Source organism: Numida meleagris, chromosome 1 (genome assembly GCF_002078875.1).
Source record: "Numida meleagris isolate 19003 breed g44 Domestic line chromosome 1, NumMel1.0, whole genome shotgun sequence".
NCBI classification, from domain to species: domain Eukaryota; kingdom Metazoa; phylum Chordata; class Aves; order Galliformes; family Numididae; genus Numida; species Numida meleagris.
The window spans coordinates 132,811,088-132,832,996 of record NC_034409.1 but is presented as its reverse complement, the minus strand read 5'-3'; the positions used below and the strand labels follow the sequence as shown (position 1 = coordinate 132,832,996).

General features: G+C 42.1%; 1 long non-coding RNA gene across 1 annotated transcript; it reads left to right on the top strand.

The window, feature by feature from the left end:
* LOC110392846 lies at positions 14,494–21,099 on the top strand. Its single transcript, XR_002434649.1, has 5 exons — positions 14,494–14,623; positions 15,763–15,885; positions 15,965–16,183; positions 17,548–17,755; positions 17,871–21,099. It is a non-coding gene; the product is annotated as an uncharacterized LOC110392846 (long non-coding RNA).

Genomic DNA, 21,909 nt, shown 5'->3' with positions numbered 1-21,909 from the left:
TTCTTGGGTGACATGGAGTACCCTGCATATGGCACCCCATTTCTTTCAGTCCTTCTCTCTTCAATGCCCTTAGACATCAGGCTCATTAACTGACAGAGGTCACTGCATCTCCTTTAGCCCTGTGGCACACATCAGTTGCTCTAATGTGCAGCTGGACTGCACGACCTCTCGTCATAAATCAGTGGAACAGTTTCTGGAAGTGTTTGCAGCCTTGAGTGAACATTACCCAACTCGATAATCTTCAGTGCTGAGGATTTGCATTAAAGAACGACTTCTGGCTGCCTTGCATGGCCAGCAGTCTTCCTTCTCCTGTCCTTTTCCATAACCTGGTAACTCTAGTATGCCTAGGTGTCTACTTAAGTGCAAGCAGATGAGCCAGATGTGCAGGCAGGTGTCATGTATGTGATTCAGAGCTGCTTTATTATTGCTATGTGACTTTCTTACTTTCACCACTGGTCCTGATGGTAGGGCTGCTAGAAGACTTTGACCCTTTTCCTCATGTTTACATGGCAAGTACCAAGGTTGACTAGTGAGAAAAGCAAAAGAGAGCCTGTACAGCAAGGTCAGGGAGGACACAATTTCCTTAAAAGGGCAAGGCTTTACCTGCAGTGCTGCAGAGAGAACGCGCTTCATCTGTGTTTTGGTGCTGACTTGCATCCTCGCTGCCAATGAGCAGTTTCCCTCAGGAATAAGTCCTTCCAGAGCCCTGCTTGTGTTGACACCCTTTGCTAAACAAAGTACTGGCAACGTAGCTAGCAGGACTTTCAATGACTTTGGCTTTTATCTTCTTTTAAGACACTCATCCTTCATTTGCTTTGATTTTTTTTCAGTAGCTTTTTTTTCATTTAGGGAAAACCAGTCCTGCCCTAACCTAAATCAACTTGTTAGATCCTCAGTGGATAAGCTTAAATAATAAATAAAACTATCCACTTTTTTCAAACTCCCATCCTGATAATGCACTGTGGTACGTAGGATCAAGTGCATGCACTACTCCTAGGCTTTGAGTTCTAGCCCCTTGGTCGGGCAGATCCCTTGGCATGCAATATGGACATCCAATTGCTTTTCCTGCAGTTGTGTTGGGAAGAAAAGCCTTCTGGGAACAGCAGGAAAGCTGCTGAGGAGCTGGTAGAAAGCAGATGCCATCAGTTCTTGGCATATCGGTGAACAGCAGGCCAGGCTGTGATTAGGAGATGCTGTCCTGAAGTGAGGCACACATGTAGGTGACCTGGTCTGGTGTGTGCTGGGACCCAAAAAGGTGCAAGGCGAAGGGAGGGAGGGAGGGAGGATGAATGGCATGCTTCTGAAAAACAGTAGAGTACCACCTTTCTGCCCTCGCTGGTGTGAGAGTCAAGAATATGCTGGAATAAATCCATATGTGCTTCAAAGACACATCGGTGTCAAATTAGTGGAAAGGAGAGGGGAATTCAGACCACTAAGATCTGTCAATAGGGTCGAGTGGCCTCCCTGGCCCTGGTTCTGCCTTTGGAAATGCAGACTGCACTTTGGATTAACTTTTAAAAGTGTGAGCCAAGTAGTGATGGAGGAGTGGAAGAAAGTGGGAAAGCTGTGTGATCGGAGTGTGAGGGGAACGTGCCATGCTACGGGGACATAAAGTCAAGGAAAAGCAAATTAAGCTTTTTCTTTGCAGTTTTTTAGACAAAAGAAATTAAGTCACCATTCTCTTGTTCTTAAACAACAGTCTTCCTCTTCCACGGCACAAAAGATCTCAGGATCACACAAGAATGAATTAAGCCTGTGGTACCAGATGTAATTTCAAGTTAATGAAGAGACAGTGCATTTTGTGTTATCTTTTCTCTTGTTTCTGATTGTCTTTTTTGGGGTTGATATTACTGTAAGTAAATACATTTGTCTTTTGTTTCATTTTCCCCTTGTGACCTATTTCATTTAATTAGAAGGAAATGTGTAATAGGAAATGAGTAGCATCACACTGGGCTCCATCCAAAGACTGTGAAATCACTGGGAATCTTTCCCGTGGTTTACACGAGCTCCGGATCAGGCCCAGCAGAAAAGAGGGGATATTTCCACCTTATCTAGAACAGAGGGAAGAATGCATGCTGCCAGTGCAAAAATATTACAGTCGTCATTTTAAGATCTGGCCCAGATCCTAGGGAAGGATTTTGCTACTGTATCTGCCTCTCGGTGCCACATGTTTCACATCTGCGGCAACACGTTAAGGATAAAGGTTCCTAAAACCTTAAATCTGGCTGTACGTATAAAAGGAAGATACAAATTAAGTAAAAGATAAAAGATATTGATGGAAGTACATGAGATGCTCTTTAACATGCATATTATTGACTCAATAGATTGTTACGGCTTCAGAGCTATTAGGGTCTGCTGTGTCAATGTGTACTTAGGGACTGTTTAATATGCAGATGGTTGACATGACAGACCGGAGCCATTACAGTCTATCATGTCAGAGGGGATACATGAATACACACTTTGGCAACACTGTAAAAAGTCCCTTTAAAACACAACTGCTGTGCATACTTAGCTGCGTTTTCAAATCCTTTAATAAGTTTGGTTATTCTGGTACCGAAGGACCACAGAGTCCAGAATTATCAGCTACAAAATTTATTTCCAAATTAAGCCATTTTCCGTGTGGAATGTGCAGTCAGGAGGACAGGGTGTAATCTCAGATCCACGGCTCATATCAAATCTTGTAAAATTAGCTGCCGCTCTTGTGCGTCTGTATGAGAGATCAGAATCTATCTGCTGGCATGTGTCTTTTTGAAGAATATAGTTTTGTCTTTTTGAGGGGTAAGGGAGAATGTCGTCTCTTTTTTTCATTCAAATAATCTTCAGTAGCAATTAAATAGCTTATGCTACCTAAGAGATCAGCTATTACAAGATAAGCAGCATGACAGTTTGGAAAAACTGAATAAGTCTTTGATTATTTACTAAGTTTTGATATCTGCTATTTGCCTCAAAATGCTAAAAAGTGAAGTATAAGATACAAACATGAAAGGCTCATTTGATCATCATAAGGGAAGGAATCAGTAGTTTTGCTTTCCTTTTCCTCGACAACTTATTTTTTATTAAAATAGCGAAGCCAAGTGTTGTGTTTAATAAGATATATTTTTTTCATTTGAATATCAAATGGAAAAATACAATTAAAATACTTCTGCTTTTGCATTAGTTGTAGGCTACATTTCAGCAATGCATATATCTAAGAAGCTCAGCATACACATTTGGTATATATTAGATGCTACTAACAGATGCCCAGACCTCTCCCCCTGATTTTTAATGTTCTTTTTTATGGCAGTGATCCAGGGACATTTTAATTTGCAAGTCTGTGAACTTGGAAATAATACTTGTAGTGGGGCATTACAGCTAGTCCGTTCCCTCTAAGTTTATTGTCATGTATCACCTAGCTCTGCTTTGCTTTTTAGTGGATTTGCTGGGCTGAGGCGTGTGGTGCAACTCCAGCCTAAAATTCCCTGGGAAAAGGCACTCTGCCTTTTGAACAGTACTAACCATGCAGCATCATAAATGCCTTCCCTCTTTGTGGTACAGGTGGGGTGCAAATCTTGCAAAGGAGAGATGTGTGTTTTCGGTCAAATGTGCTTGTCTCTTCTCTGATGGCTCCTTCTACTTGGTACTGTCAGAGAGGTCATCACTAATATTGGTGGTGGGTAGGGCAAGTGCTGGGAGGTAGAAAGTGAGAAAGGGACATTTCCCGTGACCTGCCACACACCTGCTCCTGGATCTCCAACTAGATTTCTGCAGCAGCGCGGGGAAGCCCAGGTCTAGAAAAGCCCACAGAGTGCCTGCTTCTAGCAGCCAAATGAATGCAGCCTGTGCTCCTTCTCCAGTGGTTGATGACTCTCTCTGTACTGAGGAACCTCTGCAACGAGTGAGGCCCAAGCAGCAGGAATATGGCTTGCAGCCTTATACCATGTCAGTGCTATTGGGAAAGATGTGCTGGTAACGCTGGGCTCAGCGGCCCCTGCTGCCCTTCCTACCTCCTCTCAGGCTGTCTGTTGTGGCCACAGAAGGACGGCTGCGTCCTAAGGGTTCTGCTCTCCCCAGGGTTCTGCTCTTTTCCTTCCTCTGTGGATCCAGTTCCACGTCCCTCTGTGTGCACCCCCACGCAGGCATCAGCTGAGAATGGCCCATATGAGCGTGCAGTGTATAGCACTGTATTACCTGGTGCTAATCAATAAAGTGAAAATGTAGCTTTTGACAGCACTTGTAATTTTGACTGTCGCAATGGTGTGCCATTTCTTTGAGTGCAGTACGCTTCTGTGCCCCATTAAAGCATGGCTGGCATAGCTTTCAACTATTCACAAATGCTGAGATGTTGAAAAATGTAACATTTACAAAAGATACATCTGGTGTATATTTACAAGGCTCAGGAATCATTTAAATAGTGCCTGTGCCATCACCATATTAGGAGAAAAGTTAGTCCCAGGCCCATATGTGAAATCAGTAGTCAAATGTGTGGTGGTTTAAATTCCACGGGTATGGGGTGGTATTTTGCAGTATAAAACATGAACATACAACGCTGGTTGTAATGCTTGAATGGAGTAATACAGAGCAAAGTACAGACCTAAATAATACGTGTGACAATTGGCAACATGCACCTGCTTCAACCAGTGTGGTCAGAAGATGATTAAGGGAGGGTTTTTAAGGACAAATGGTCTTTTTTTTTTAATTAAGGAAGAGTAGTCAACTTCTAATTGTTAGAGATCGTATTTATTTATTTATTTATTTGTTTATTTTGATTCTTCAGTGAGAATTGTAAGATAAACCTAGGAATCAAGGAAAAAGACATTGAACTGTTTCCATTATATCATGTAACACGGCAAGGACAAAAAAGAGTTATTCTCCTCCTGCCAGTGCAATATGACTTAAGCTACGTTTGAAAATTATTTTTTAATTAATGTGATGGGTCATGTTTTCACCGCGCTAAGGCAGGAAATTCAAGGTAAACCAGATACTCTTTCAGTCACACAAACATGAATTAGGCATGTAGCATCAGACTTAATTTCAGTTTCTAGGTCTGTAATTGAATCTAGCTCAATGTGAACTTTTTTTTTTTTGCACCATCACATTGATATCTGGATGTTAGTGACATTATTTAAAGCAACAAATCAACCTATAGGATTGTGTTCAGCTATACTTTCTTTATGTCATTTGACAGTAAATGGAATAAAAAATGTTACTTTTCTCTAGGGGAAGATTTGTTAAAGGGTTTTCATCTTTTGTCAAGATATTTAATCTTACAGTGTTACAAAAAAAATGCACAGTTTGTACAAGCGCACATTTTTGCATGCACAGTTTGCCTGATTGCTAATTTGGATGAATGCTCTTAGGCTTAACACAGGCAAATGAAACAGGAAAGATAATTTTTGCATATATCCTCTGTGTCAAGTGTGAGTCCCTGGACTCTAAGGGAAGCAGGTATTCGCTTTTTGGGCTGAAGGCTGTCACTCTGGATCGCCCGATACATCAGTCTTAGTTCATGCATGCCAATGAGAACAAATCCTAACAATGAGCTGTTGAGTGATGCCAACAGAAATGAATGTTTCTGAAAGCTTCAGGGCTTTGGAGAAAGCAGCTGAAGCTAACTGCGTGCCACTCTCACCCCCGCTAGCTGTCCGAAGCAGGGTGAGATTTTGGCAAAACCCTCCCACATAATGGACAATTTTGAACACACCTTTGTTTTGCGGTGGGCTGAGTAAAGCTGAAACGCGACTGTATAATTAAGCCAAAACACCCAACCATGCTATTTCCTTGGAGGGGCTCGCTATAGAATGGCCTATCCAAAATTATTAGCATTCCTGGTAATTATTATTATTAATTCCTGTTTGTCAGCCTGTCGCTCCATCACGGCAGTGATCACGTGCTGAGATATCCACTGCTCAGGACATAACATGCTTTTGGAAGCAGATGATTGTTTAATTGATAGATTGTAAAGACGGGCTGACCTATTGCCTTTTCGTGTTTCCCTTTACTTCAGCCGCCTGGACTCTCACGGTTCCTTGGTAGCTTTTCTGATCCATCATGTCAGCCTGGCAGCTGCACCTCCGCGCTCTGCCTGCTGCCCACTGCCAGCCAGATTTCAGCCCCCAACACGTGGCGTGCCCTCCTCCCTGGCTGGCCCCTCACAGGAGAGCTCATTTTGCCTGCACCTCTACTTAGTGGATTTCCTGTAACTGGCACACCTGCTTTCTCTCAGGAGTCCTCTCAGCCCAGGGCACCAGCTCCACAAGCACAGAGGATCGTGTGTTCCCAGATGTCTCCAGGCATCTGCCACGCACCCAAGATCAGGCTCCTGCGGTCTGAGCCTCTCCACCTAAGTGAAACGTGGCCATTTCTACTCGGAGATAGAACGTTTTTCATCCACCTGTTATATTTCCCATCCTCCTGGTGACTTCTGCCCTTGTTGTGGAACCTCCACTTTTCTCAAATTTAATTTCTCTGAGGCAGATGCAGACCTGCAGAAGACGTCATCTTGCACTGATGTGCTCATTTTGACACTGGTGCACCTACCAAATTGCCCTACGAGGTGTCCACCCCCTCCCCAAAATAGGGAAAAATGACTGGAAAAAAGTTGAAATTTTACGAGCAAATTTTCAAGTATGAGCAGATTTTTTTTTGCTGTCAAGATGTATAATAGGTGTTTTTGAGAGGTCGTTAACTTCAGCAGTATAGTCAAAAACAGTGTTACACCCCACACTGCATCATTCGTTAAGCAATTAAGTTACTGATAGGTTTTTACGTTTATTTACCTTGATGGAAAGATATGTTTACTCAACCTGAGTACAAATCAACATGAGGAGGCGGAAGTTCAGAGTAAATTTGACTAATGATGTTGTGTTTTCATCCTTAAAAGAAAGGAAAAAAGCCTCCCTGCTTTTGATGCCATTTTATCTTCATTGGAAGGGATCCGAAATGATCCCAACTGTCATGTGAGCGCTCAGGGAGGCTCAGATCCTCTTTGATTGCCTCTGAACGTTTCTCTCCGTTGGCTCCTACCTCCCCGTACATGAACAGAGCATGCAGCTCTTCGGGTTGTTTACTGAGCAGCACTTTAACTCTTCCCCCGTGAATGCTCTTGTGCCTTTGAGCAAAACAGAGACTGCAGCCACCTCTGCCTGAGGGGAGTGTTAGTGCAGCCCCGCTGCTGATGTGAGGGGAGAATTTCCTCTCAGTTTTAGGAAAACTTCTGAAACACAAAACTGACTGGTGCAAGTCATATTTCTTTCAGCAAACCTTAATTATCTCTCATTTTCTTTCAGGCCCACTCTGTTCTCCAGCCTCGTTACATGGGTTTCTGTCTCTCCTCAGCAACCCCTTGAATGGCATCTACCGCACGTGAGCATCCTCCACAGTCTCTAAGATACTTTTGTTGTTTTTCTTTTTAAGCATTTGTTTTTTTAAGATGACATTGATAGACGTGAGGCCTAAGTCTGGAGATGTTCTGTGGGTAGAGCTCACTTTTATTTCGGTATGTGGAGCAGCTTTAGGATCTGATCCATGTTGAAGAACTAGCACTGCGTAATGAGGCCCGGGCATATAAAACAATATGTATTCTAACACAGCTCACTCAAAACAAATATGTTCCCTTCTCTTCAGCTGGTGTAAACAAACAATCTCCATTGTGCTTGGCGGGCCTCTGCTGTGCTGCCGTGTGTGAGACCAGAGCTTTGCTTCCCAGGAATTGGGAATGCAGCCTCCGACTCTGCATCACCATCCGCAGTCCTATGAATAAGGGCACTGGTCCTGAAAGCCATGCTCAAGCTTGACATTGTCCTAAGTGTTTTATGGGTAGACCTTTCCATGCTACCAGTGCATTTACACGGAGTCTCACTTCTGAGGCCTGGGCTCCTCAGACAAACCCAGCTGGCCCCAAGTTCCAGAATGGTTTGACGCTGTGAAAAAGCAGAGAATTGGTGCAGTAGTTGTTGCAATATACCCTTGTACTGACCTGCAGAATATACTCTGATATCTGAATCTTTTGATAAACATTAGCAACTGCATTCAAAAGTCCTGTGTGATATCCATGGTCTAAAGTGGATTTGAACCCAGGTGCTGTTCTTCAGCTGAACTTTGATTTTGTGCCATTCATCAGGACCGTTGCACCGCCCTGTAACTTGTGCTGGAAGCAGAGTGAGCTGTTCTGGCACTGAAACGATTTCATTGTTAGGCTAAGTGTTACACAGATGGCATTCTTAAATGTAAAATTCTTTTTATGATTCTTTCAATTTCATATTTATTTCATTAGATCATTATTTATGTTAAAGAGACACCATTAATATGAAACGTGCTCAGCTTAAAAGAGAATGTTGAGAGGAGTTTCAGGTATCTGATCCGCAATCCTTTAGCTTTTCTGTTTCACATTTTCCTGTTTAAAATGTTTTTTGTGTCTCTAGGTGCTATGTGACAGATCCACACAAACAACAGAGGGGAAAGAGCCTCACTTAACTGATTAGAGGAAAGAAGCAGTGAAAGGGAATATGCACAAAGCGCTGCCAAATTCACAGAGCAAAGGATAAGATAAAAAATAGAATCATTTCACCATTTTTTTTAAATTTAATGTGAGGTATTGCTTATAATAACAGCAGGGAAACAATTTTCAGACAAAAATGTGATTTCTTAATCAAGGGTCTCTAATTCAAAATATATTTATTTAATAAACAGTAATTATGGTAGCTGCAACTACTCATTCATATCAATAATTCATTCAGAAGTAAACCATATCAGCATGTTAGCATTTATTTTTCCTTTTAATAGGCTGCGATTTAAAATAAATGTAAATCGTCATAATCATTCAGCTCCATATGCTGGGAGAGGAAAAGTCACCTTAAACCAGATGCGTATTTTGAGAAAAAAGGAAGACGATTTGTTCTAAGGAAACAGTGCACGGGGGCAGATCTTCAGCTGGGGTAAAGATGGTCTTCTCTCTGGAAGTCAGCTTAGGTCTGATGATTGACACCAGCCAAAACAGGTCAGTAATTTTTAAGAACTGGATGTTTCAGGGAGTTTCTGTGGAGCCATGTATTGATTTCTTTCTGTAAGTGAAGAGAGAAGTGCAATTTCTTCCAGCGTTAATCAGGAAAATGCAATGTACATGATCAAGAAAATTCCAATTTGAAGATTTTTATGTGTGGAAACAATAGGCTGCTTTGCCTGAGCTGTGGGCTGGTGCTGCTTGTGTATGAGTGTGTATGTGTGTGGAGCTGCATGTGTTATTTCCCACCCCTGTTTAGTTAGCCATACCCTCTCCCAACTTTTACCCCTAACAACCCACCTCATTTTGACCTCTCTTTTTAATCTCCCAAACCCATTAGTTCTCTTGCAGTAAGCTTTTGAAATTATTTCTTTACATCCCTGGTTTGAGATCCAGACAGCATTGTTTTGATGCTGTGGAACATGGCTCCAAGTGCTAGAAAACTTTTTTTTTTGCTTCAGACATAGGGAAGAAGTGATCAAGGGCTAGGGTCCCAGCCACCATGTGTTACTGCTGTAAGAGCACTTGGTGCATATCTTATAGCAGCAGCTCTTTCCCTTTTGCTTTCAGTAGCTGAAGCCAGGGATCGTGGCTGGGAGATTAATGTGATGGGGATGAGCCTGGGAAGCCTTTGGTGCTCCTTGTGCAAGCCTGCTCTGCTCACTCATACACAACACACCTGTTGGACCTTGCTGCAGCCGTACGGCCCTCTTGTACTGCCATGAGCTAAGGAGGGCCATTTTCCTGGTCCACACAGAGTGCCCTGTGTTCTCGCTGGGGCACAAAGCCACAACACCCTTCACCCTAAGTTCAACAGCAGTGCTTTTCAGGGGGTGCCTTGGGGCAGGATGGCATGGGTAGCTGGACGGCCACAGCACAGCCTAGCCCTGCAAAAGGATATTTTCACAGCCTCTCAGGTGAGTTTTGTTGCCCATACGGCTGTGGCACACAGCTGGCTGTTATCCTGCTTTCTTTCAAGGCTGGCTTCCACATACTACTGCCCTGCACTGGGCATGCAGCCACTGGGCAGCCGAGCTAAGGGGATACCTGACTTTTGTTCTTTTCCAGTCTCTGCAATGCTATGCATTATTACATTCCTCCAACAGTTTCTAAGCAGAAAAGTGAGTCACGTTGCTTAGTTTTCCCCATCCTCACAGAGAGGAGCCATGTTTTTTTTTCCACAAGTTATTGTATTGTTCCTCTTTATGGTGTGGCTCTGATTTAGCGCTGGATGAAGCTCAAAAGGAGGATTAGTGTAAATCTACTCCCATATGCTTGGATGCATTTCTGCACCCTGTCTGTACCATCCTCACTGCTTTTGATGGAAAAAGCTGGGCTATAAACCTGATGAGAACAGGCTTCCATGCAAGATGTTTAGTATTTCCTGCTTCCACTTGGGCCAGTGATATGGCACATCCAGCCCCATTCAGCCCTTCAGCTCTCGGTCATGGTCTTGTCAGAAATTCAGAAAATCACTGTGGCAGAAAATGAGTAGGGGAATAAAGGGAAGTTGATTTTTCTCCGATTTAATAATGGGTAGATTTGGGTTTAGTTCCACCTTTGGCAGAAATTTTGCTGGAGGATGGGCACAGGTAGAATGTTTTTATTTGAACGGAATTGGTTCATCCATCTTTTAGATGATGGCACTGAAGTGTGAGTCCATTTTTATGGTCCTCAGAGAGAATCTGTGCTTCTTTTTAAGAGACGCACCTTCTGGGAAAGGTAGAGCTGGCTATAAAAGCCCTGATTGTATTGTATTCAAGCAAACGAGGAGCACAGAAAGGGAGAAGAGGAACAGAGACAGTGATAGAAGGAAGCAGGGAAGATTTTCCAAGTATATGATGCGTTATGCTTTGGTATCACAGGCCTTGCTATGCCTAATGCTTGGGCATTTTCTGGATGGTAATTGAGTTGCTTAATAGCCAAACACCAAGCCACACTGAACTTGATCCTAAAACTGCTGTGCTATTGCCATTTGGGGGCTTTCTTCTTTACTTGTCATTTTCTAAATAATTTCTCAGTAGTACTGTAATCAGTCACTCATTTTTTGCCGATTCTCCTCTCTCCATTACAAATGTGTCTGAGTTTGCGAAGGAGAGGCCCTGTTTTCTCAACCAAATCTTGCACTCCTTGGTCTATTAATAAACGAATATTAACTTACAAGATTTGACTGAAAATACAGGCTCTTTCCATACCTGCGTAGTCTGCTGGATGCAGGAGGAGCTCCAGACAGCCAGGCAAAGGCACCTTTTCCACATGCCCCGGCCGGGCTCCTGCATTGCTCCCCAAGTTTCTCTCGCTCCGTACAATGGCTGACATTGTCTGCAAGGAGCAACTCAGATTACGGCCCCCTCCAGCTGCGCTGCCCCTGACCCTGCTCCTGCCCCAGGCTGCCCACACTCTGCCCTCCCTGCAAGCACGGCGACTTCAGCTGAGCTGGCTGCTGCCTGGGAGTGTTGATTCAGGTCTTGAGGGTGGCCTCGGATGCGTTTTAACAGGCAGCGCAGGCACTCCACGGGGATAACATGGAATGATTATTTTAGGGCAGATTTTCCCCTAAAAAAACCCATAGTTCTACATGCGCGCAGTTTGATCTTCACACAAAGGATTTATATAAGAACTCACTTCCCTCTGTCGGTTATGAAAAAAAGCATGCTGGCGGGATTTAGGGAAGTGTGCAAGCTAGAGGATAGCTGCAGACAAAAGAGAGTTTTTCTTCTAAGAACATCCGCACAGCTGGAGCCCTGGCAGCGCTGCTGTCAGAATGCTGAGGTGTTACCTGGCCAGGGCAAGGCACAGTGTCTGCTTGGCACCCTCCCGACACACAAATTTGGCCAGCACTTGTCAGAGCACTGTTCCCTCCCTGCACCCCCATGCACGCAGTTTTTCTGTTCAGTGCCTACTTCTGGGGAATCTTCCACCCTGCCTGTCTGCTGTACGCCAACGAGGAGAGCAAGGGTGGAGGAAAAAACTCTCTGTGACTCCTTTACCTGCTCAGGAATAACACTGCTGCAGTGGCTCCAGACCAGCCTAAAGCCATCATCCCAACTCCTATGTACCCTGTGAAAATATGCCTTGTATCTCAGAGTGGAGAGATTTAAAGATGGGTCTGCCAGAGGAATGACCAAGTGCGATGGGAAAGATGTTCCCTTTTAGCACCTGCACCCCCAAAAGCATTTCTCAGGTCAGATCACCACCCACAAACATAGCATTGTCTGACCCTGATCTGCTTTGTGGTGAGAAAGAAAGTTGTGCATCAGTCTGAAGCTGCTCAAGTTTTGTCTGTCTTGGACTGGCCCAGTTTAGCCCATCTCTGCCTCCCAAAGGGGAGCAAGTGCCAAATGCAAAGACAGAGCCTAACAATACAACCTATGTGCTTGCCTTTAATGTAGCACGATGCTTGAAATTGAATATAAGCAGGGATGAGGCTTTAGATCTTACTCAAATCTCAGCGTAACTTTGAGGTTGTCAGATGGTACTGAAGTGAGAGATCTAGAGTAGGAATATTAGCGAACACAAAAGTCATGATATTTACTCAGTTTATGCATTTTCTATCTTTTTTTTCCATGAAACTTGCATAACTGGCGTGTAATTGTTTTGCTAAGTGAGCCTTGAAAGCAAAAGCCTTGATAGCTGTCAAATATCTTCTTTGTAGTACAGTGTGTTGTCCTCAGAAGCTAATCAGTAGAACTTGCTCAGAAGAACTTAATCAGCAGAACTGAGCACATTGTCAGTGCTTAACAAATAATAAATTATAATAATAACAGCAGTTCCTTTTGACACAACCTATCAAACTTTTGCTTTATTTCAGGGAGTGCCTTCCTTGCCTCTAGTTAAGATTTATACCTGCTGCTGCTCTGCTTACTATGGTTGAGAGGATGGGTGATACGGCCTAACAGGGTGGAAGTATTGATCGAAATGAAACTTTGACAAATGGCTGAAACAGTCTTGAGAAAGTTCCTAGACTGTTCCTTTTCATTCAGAAAGAGAATTTCAGAATAAATTTGATCAGTTCAGTTGTTCAAAGGTAAAATGCTATGCTTACAAGTTAATAGAATCACTTCTGAATTTCCCAAGTCTTTTTTTTTTTTTTTTAAGAGATACTCATTAGGCTTTCCTTACAGAAAGGTGAACGTATCCAGCAGCACGTCTATTATTATTAATTGTTATTATTATAAGGGGATTGGATAGCTCAGAGGGTTGTTAACAGATCTGAGGCTATCACTTCTTTGTCACCACTGTAATTTGGCTCGGGCTGGGAGTTACTGACAATCATTTCATTTTCTGATTGTTTGGTGGTTTATGTGCAATTAGTTGGTGGGTTTTATTCACTTCCAACAAGATGTATATGCACATTATAAAGAAAACCACCGGGTCAGCTCTAAGCTGCTGCTAATTGTCTCAGGCTTAAATGGAGCCGTGTCAATTTATCCCAGTTGAGGATCTGACCAAGGATCACAACTGGCATTAATTAGCAGATGTGTTATCAGACTCCACGGAGATGCCCTGGGTTGAGTGACAGCAAGCCAACACTATGCACGCTGCAGGCAGGTGGGAGCTCCAGGTCCTCCCTACAGGCACCTTGGTGGCTTGTACTGCTGCATGGCATTGCCGTGCCACCAGCCCTCACGAGAAGGACCCCCAGAGCTGAGGGTGGCCAGTCGTATTAGAGCCCAAGCAATGCAAGGCAGCTACTTAAAATCAGGGAGGGGGTAAAAGGGAGGAGGTGTAGTGCTGCAATGACTCATCCTGGAGCTGGGTGTGCATGAGACTGCTCTGCTAGTTCTAAGTGAAACCACCGACTCTGATTTTCTGGGGGTATGTGTGCACCATTTGAGCTAATACTAACGCTGGCTGCACATGTGTGACGGAAGGGTGATGGAGATCCTGCTGAAAATACACATAAGTACCCAAACGCCACAGAACAAACCTGGACCTCATATTGCTCAGGGAGTAATATCCTCAGCCTTCACCAGCTATTGATACTCTTTTCAAACTGGCTCCAGTTCACGGTGCTTTTTAGTGCACTTGGAAACATCTTCTCACTCTAAGAAATTTTTGCTGTAACCCAGGAAAGAGAAAGAACAGGAGAGTGGGAGTTCAGTAGTAACAGGAACACAGAAATCATTAGGCTGACCTAGACAATAGGAAGATGCAGAATATTTTAGTAAGGTGCGGTAATAACTGTCACCTGCAAAATGTCCATCAGCACTTCTGCAAACTCTTTCCACCATTCTCAACAAGATAGCAAAGGATAAGTCTAGTTGCAGCCATTGAGCCTTTGGTTTTCTCACCTTCCTGCTCACCTCTTTTGCCAAGACAAATCTGGGTCCTTCTCTGAATAGTCACCTCTGGGCACAAAGCCACAAAATGAGATGACTGAGGCTCAGCTGGGATATAGATATCAAGGCTAGGAATTCCAGTCCACACATCTGCAAAGTTTATCACCTGTGTTTTTGCTAATAAAGATCCCAAGACATCTAACATCCTTCTTCTGCTTATGCTTGTTGGCCAGGCAGTCACCAGCTTAACGAGGCTGAATTTCAGGAGAACCTCTTCAAAAAGCATCCTGGCAAAGCATGTGTAACACACAACGAGGACTGAGCAGGACATAAGGCACAGCAGCTGCCTTCACTTTGTTTCAGAGTAAGTATCTTCATTGTCCACCTGAGGATGTGGGATTTCAAGCTCTTATCTCTTATCTGCAAAGAGAGCAGGAACTCAGCCCAGAAGCTACAAGTATTCAAGGGGGAAGATATTTTCTGTACTTCCTGCAGTAGCAGTGCTGACATGCACGTGGTTCTCTGGGAGGAGTTTAAAGCAATAAAGTGGAGAATAGGATACATTTTCCAGCCCCCCTGTGCTGACAGCTTGCTCTATGCTTAGCTGTTTTGGATTGGCACACGATAGAGGATTTTGTTCAGTATACTCATTGCTGTGTAAGGTGTTTCAAAAATATTGGCTTTGCAGCCTAATGAAAATACAGTGATTTTTCAGAAAAATCAGTGGAACATATCCTCTAAGGATACGCAGATGTAGTGATTATTGGAGTTTTAATTAAAATAGCAGGTAAAATAAGTATTATGGTGTGTTATTACTTCAAAGATAACAACAGAATAAAGGTGCCCATTTCTTTCTTGAGTGCAATTTTCTAAATGAAAAAGTAAACATTAATATCTTCAGCGATCTTACTGATCTTGTACGATAATTTAGAAAAATATCTCTATTAAGGATAGTTATATATGCTTTTTGTTGGAAATGCAATCACACAATATGCACATAGCTGCAATCTGTAGACAGATTAAGTAAATTAAATCACTCAACGTCTTTTTTCAATAGCTCTGAAGTTAAAAGTAATTTGCAAAGAAAATACTCAGTTTCAATTGGTTTGTAATATCTGTTAATGATCTTTGGAAAAATTTCTGATAACACACAGGAATTCCCTCAGGGACAGGATTGTGAATAAGTGGATTTTTTTAAGTTTCAGATGTCATTAGCTAGTGATTTCTTTGAAGTAAAAAGCTGTTACAGAATAAATTGCAGAGGTTTACGAGTATACAGGACAATCCTTTTTGTGAATAATACACATTTTTTTCCATGGCACTTGCTGCCCCCAAAAGAAGAAAATTAAGGTCTAACTTGTCACTGCAAACATACTGGAATCGCAACGGCACTGGGATTTTGTGCTTACTTTATGTGTCTTTATATGAATGTACAGTGTAAATCTCCTAGTTGAAGGATCTGTTTTGCTCCCTTTTGATGTGATTTTCTTTTTTCCCTGGCAGATAACTTTTTCAGCCCACAAGGCTGAAACACTTTCTGTGACTGAAATGGCTCCAGCACAGCTATTCCCTCGAAGACATCCTCCATGATTTCTTGTGATGCCTGTAAGACTGCTGAAGTTTCAGGTAAGGGCAAACACAGAGAAGAGGGCCTCTATTCTTATGCTACTCTGTAAGAATGAAGTCTCTATCACCTTTTTGACAGTTCAGAGATAAACCAGATACCAGAATAAAGGAACATAGACCAGTGAGACATCTCCTGACCTCTGTTCCCATCTGAGGATATCCGGAGTAGAACAGAGCAGCAGAGGCACCATAGACTACAGCTACGCATGGGGAACGTTCTTCTGCCTCAAAGATACAGCCGTTGCCAGCTGAGGATGGACCTTATATATCCATAGGTTCCTGCGAGTGGGTGAAGCAGGTGAGGGTTTAGACAGAGTGGGAACAGTCTGAAGGGAAGCTGATCTGGGTGATGGGGGACTAGGACTCCACGGCCTGCTGTTGCAGATCAAAAGATAAGTCTAATTGCAGACATTGAGCCTTTGGTTTTCTTGCCTTCCTCCTAACCTGTTTTCCCAAGACTTCATTTGTCTCAGTCTGCTTTTTCCTAGTCTGCAGACAAGGCTATAAGGCATACCATACTGTAATGAATATGGCTACTCATTCCATGCAGGGTTGTGGGAGAAAGTTTTGCACAGCTCTACTAAAAGAGGTGAACAGCTACAGGTTAGAAAAGCCTCTTAGCCTTCCCTGGATCTCTGAAGGCCCAGTATAGCATTCCTCACCCATCGTGATTATCCAAAAGTAGGTCAGACAGCATCTCATTTCCAAGACATAGATGTTCAGTGATGCTCTGCAGTTGCTTCAAGAGTAAAGAAACTTCCTCCTGGCTGCTTCTGAGCAGTCGCTGGCATTGGTCAACCACAGCACACCTTGATTTTGTCAGAAGCCAATACCAGACAATATGAAAGGGGACTTCCTTCTCCTCACTGTGTATTTTAGTGTATAACAGTTTACCGTGGAAGACTATGCTTTTCTGACTCCATCTATTGACTGGCTTTTACCAAGAACTACTGACACTATTACATAATACTTGTTAGTAAAACTCTCACTGATTTTTTCAAGGCCAGGAACAACCATTATTATCATCCAGTCTGATCTTCTGCATAATATATGCTACTGAACTTAACCCAATCTGAACTTGGTGTGTAGATTTGCTTTTATGTCTAAAAATGCCTCCTCATTTACAAATATGATACTGTTTCACCGAGTACTATCTGTGCAGCAGCAAGCTCCATTAATTAACTGTACATTGTTTGGAAAAGCAATACCTCTTATCCGTTTGAAATTCGATACCTCTTCGTTTCACCTTGCAGGATAGGAAAGGGTTTTTATTCCTTTGCTGCTAATTAGGTTGGAGGATCATGAGGACAAAATGTTATTTATATTATAGTCGTGCTTAAGTAGAAGTCTGACGAAGCCTGGGGATCCCACTGCACAAAGTGAGGGAGACTGCAATTCCTTTGGGGCTGAGACTATTTGAATAGACAAATGGCACATTTTCAGAAGAGCTGAATGCTTTCACCAAAAAGAATGTCAGACAAGTCAATGGATTCATACTTGGAATCACCTATACATTTCTGAAAAATCAGTCTGAAGTTTGAAGGAAAGAAATGTATGGGAAAACAAAGTTCCTGAAGCCAAGACCAAGAAATAAGTTTGGTATATAGTCAGCGAACATAAAAACGTGTTGCTAATATGCAGCTCTGTGTCCACTGTCCATAGGTCACTTTGGCTTCCAGAGGCTCATGATCTTAAAGTCCTCCCTTAAAGAGAGCAGGATGCACTGAGGAAAGTACGACCTCTGCTTCATGCACAGTCCCCAGACCTTTTGCCTAGGGGCCAAGGACAACTACATTAACTCAGGCAACAAGTTTATGGAAAGGGTTTGCGTAAGATTTGCAGTCCCGTGAGGATCAATCTGCCCTGAGAGGTAGGCTGGGGTTTGTGTTCTTTCTCTCTTCTCAAGAAATTCCCCATCCTTTTGCCTTTTATCATTTTTATTGCCATTCTCTGGACTTGTTCTATTTCTACTTTCTTTTTTACAGGGATGAGGTGACCAAATTTGAAGACAGTATTCAAAGTGAGGATGTGCCACTGATTTATATAATGGCATTATAATATTTTCCATATTATTCTCTAAAACTCTTTTCTTCATACAAACCCCTTAAGATTCTTTTTAATTCTTTGAACTATAGTGCCTTTTAACATCTGTAGTTTACTCTGATCAGATTTTGACAAAGGAATAAAAGGCTCCATTTTTCACATAGAATTTTATTTATTGTTTGAACTTTAGAGGAGAAATTGGTTAACTTACAATTTAAAATTCTTGGCAATGTAGACCATTGGAGAAGGATTTCATTATCAGCCCTTCTATACTTTCTGTAGAAATGCGCAAACCTGAAAGTTGGTGGACAAGATCTTGGCTCAGAAGACTTTACTTTTGTATTATAAACATAGCCAAAGACTTAGTTTGGAGCTGCTAGCATCCCCAGAGATGTCAGAGATATCATTGTTCTGTACGCCCTTCCTGATGCAGTGTGCTGGGGCCATGCATTGACATGCCATCCAGCCAGTGCCATGCGTGTGCGTGAGCGGTATCCGAATGCCGTGATCTCCTGTACCTTACCACGGACTTCCACAGTAGGTCAGGGAAAGACCCCTCTGAAAATGAGGCGCCTGATGACTGTGGAGGGTGAGAATCTTGCTCTCGTGTCACAGCTGGGCGTGATGCCTTCATCGAGGTATTAGAAAAGGCTCAAGGAAAACAGTTACATCCATTCTATTGCCTGAGACACTTCCTGCAGCTACTGACTCGCCTTAGAGTTACCAATCCAAATGCTGACCCTACCTGACCCTACTTATCTTTTAAAAGCTGACAAGATCACAGCCTGAAGCAGTATAGCCACAGGCTCAATACTGGTTACCAAAATGTCTGTTTAGTATTTTCAAAAACGCTGCTCTTAAGATTTACAACACAAGCTGCTAGATATATGGACAACACCGAAACACATCCCTGACCCCTGAACATTCAGCCCCACTTACACGGAAATTTGTGCCTCTCGAGGGGCCAGCACTGAGTTGCTGCAAAATAGTTATTCCCTACCTGCAAGTAAGCTGGAACTGAAGCGTCATAGGATTGTATGCATTCAGATACAGGGTAAAAATATTTGAAAACTACAGCCTTGATTTCAGAATTCATTGTCAGCTTCTTTCGTTAGCTGCATTACTGCTTTAACAGTAGAAAGTGCTCTGCCCTTTTTGTGCAATATCTTTTTTTTAGTTTAGTATCGCAAATTGTCCTAATTCTTCTATGACCAAAGCAGTTTTTCATCAGAAGCTGTTTTTAGATGAACTGTAAGTTTCTTCCCTAGTAAATAACTGTATGAAAGAAAACACATATTTTTCTGAATATGTCTAAGATTAAATGGATAAACTCAGTTTAAAATACTCAGGAAACATTAAGGGACCAATCTAGTTTAGTTGTTTGTGCATTCATACATAATATAAATTCATAGTTCTTGCAGAGTGTTTGTTGTTGTTGTTGGTGGTGGTGTTTTTTTTTTAACAGCAAAGACATGGAAAAGACACTGAGGTCTTATTGCTCCTGTCGGAAACTTCTGCCGACTACAGCAAGCGTTGGACTGTGCCCAGAGAAACCAAATACACAAAGTTGCAATGAGTTGGCCATACAAGCAAGGAAAATCACAGATAACAGATCCACACAAATTAGTAATGTACCTTTTAGGTCATCCAGTACAGCTTGCTGACACTGTGAGATTGCCTCCTATGGCATATTTTTGGTTGCTTTGGATGCCTAGATTAAATGTCCTAAGTGATGCCATGTACCTAAGGAGAGATTGTGTTGCCTAGCATATCCTGTTGGAAGTTTTTTTTTTCCTTTCTTAACATCATCATATTTCTCCCAGTTACGTTCCTTTGCAATCCTCCTTATTTTCCATCTACGATGTTATTTTTCTCCAATGTCTTTAGACTAATGTGACGTTCCATTTAGTTAACATTAAGTCAGTTCATACCTATTTAGATCATTTAATCGTCTCTGATAAATCAGTCCTTTCTGTCTCCTGGTTATTTTTTTATCTCCTCTTGTCCCACTCCTGTCTGTCAGTACCTTTTTTAACTATAAGATTTTGAAGATTTGGTGCATTTATCTGAACTAACAGCAGGTCTGGTACAGACTTGAGCACCCTTTCTCACTGAAAACCACTCCTGATGTGCTCAAGGGAAAGCCACTGGCATTCTGAGCAGATGAGCAGGCAGAGCATCCTGTTCAAACCACTTCCTCGGTACCACCTGTTTTACTGAATGATCAGCAACAACAAAAAACATTAAAACATTTAACCTAGTGATTCAGAAACCAAGTACACACCACTATGGATTAATTATACTTTTTCATAATGCTAGGAAATATAATGACAGAGAGGAAAATATATTTGTTGTTGCTGTTGATATTTTGAAACTCCTGGTCATGGACATCACGATCTAAAATTATGGAAGACGTTGTCTTGTCTAGTAACTATATTTAGGTGCCACTGGAGTACACTGTAGAAAGTAATTATATATGTAGTCACAAGCCTAGCTGTTCACGTCAGGCAATAAATCCTGATCAACAAACAACACTCCTTTAGTGCTAAATGAAATCTTGGCTGTAATTGAATGTCTTTACCTTTGTGTTCTGTTGGATTGGAGGAATATCATTTTAATCTGCTCTCTTTAAATTTTCATTAAGGAACGTTTCAGCTACCTGCAGCCTCATCTGATGATGTTTAATGATATCAGCTAGCTCATTCTTCCGTGCACCAGCAGGGGCTTCTTTAAATTGGTCAACTGTACAGAACATTGTTTTCAAGTTTAATGTACTTGGAATCAACCTTTTAAAATAATGATGTCTCTACAGACAGTTTATATACGTAGTGCACACACATATGTGCGTGTGTATGTATGCATATATATGCGTAAGTGCACACATACATAGAGAAACACTGATCCTATTCACCTTCTTGAAAACATTTCAGCTAGTATTAGCATAAATGTGCTGTTAAGTTGGCAGTGTTATACATTTTTGTTGGAGTTTACTTCTGTAACCTAAAATCAGGCAGATAAGCTGTGAAACTCATGCAGCTGATGACATAATGCTGGGATCTCATGATGCTGAATCTCATATTTCTAGGCATAAAGGATGGATGTTCCTTTCTGGAATTATTATGCTGCCAATTGCAGTATATGTTTTCATGTTTTCATGTTTTCATGTGGGCACCGAGATGTTCAAACCATTAAATGTATATGGTATAATGAGTCCTGTGTTCCTTATTTATTCTAAAGAAGGCATTAACTTTCTATGGTTGTTTTATTGTATAATAAAGCCAACTACTCTAAGAATCTGTGATGAACATAGCAATAAGCTGTGACAATATGCATAGTTACATTTAATACTGATGTCCAAATGTACGTATGTGCACATAAATAAGCATCTATGTATATTCAAGCACTCAAAGAGAGATATATACACAAATTAAATACAATCAATTAGAATGTGGCAGAAGTAGATTCAAAGCTTACCTGTTATGGCTATGTAAAGGGGGAAATCTGAGCCACAAAGACACGCAAGAAAGTAAAGCTCAATATACTCCATTGGCTCGTTACCATGATGCTCAACAGTGACAGGCTGTATGCTAAGACGGGGTACCAGCAGACATTCGCCATGACAGCTGGTTCAAAACAGAGCTTTCAAAATAGTGCAACACCCCTCACTTCCTTCCAAATCCTGGTGTTTGCCAGCAGCACTTAGCTGAGGCTGGCTCTTAAGGTCAGATGTTCAGATAAAAGTTGTCTGAAATGAATCTACTTTGTGTTTGGACTGTATGTGTGCTCAGCACAGCATCTAGGCTCTTCATGAATTTGTGTTTGAGTTCACACGTGAGTAGTGCTTGGCTGTTACCTGAAGAAATGATGGATGTTTCTCCCCGATACCATGCTCTATTTGCCTGAGATTGTCCTCTATCAAATTCTCCTTTCTTTTGTGGGTTACATAAAATGAAAGCCATACACACGCTTCTTGTTTTCACT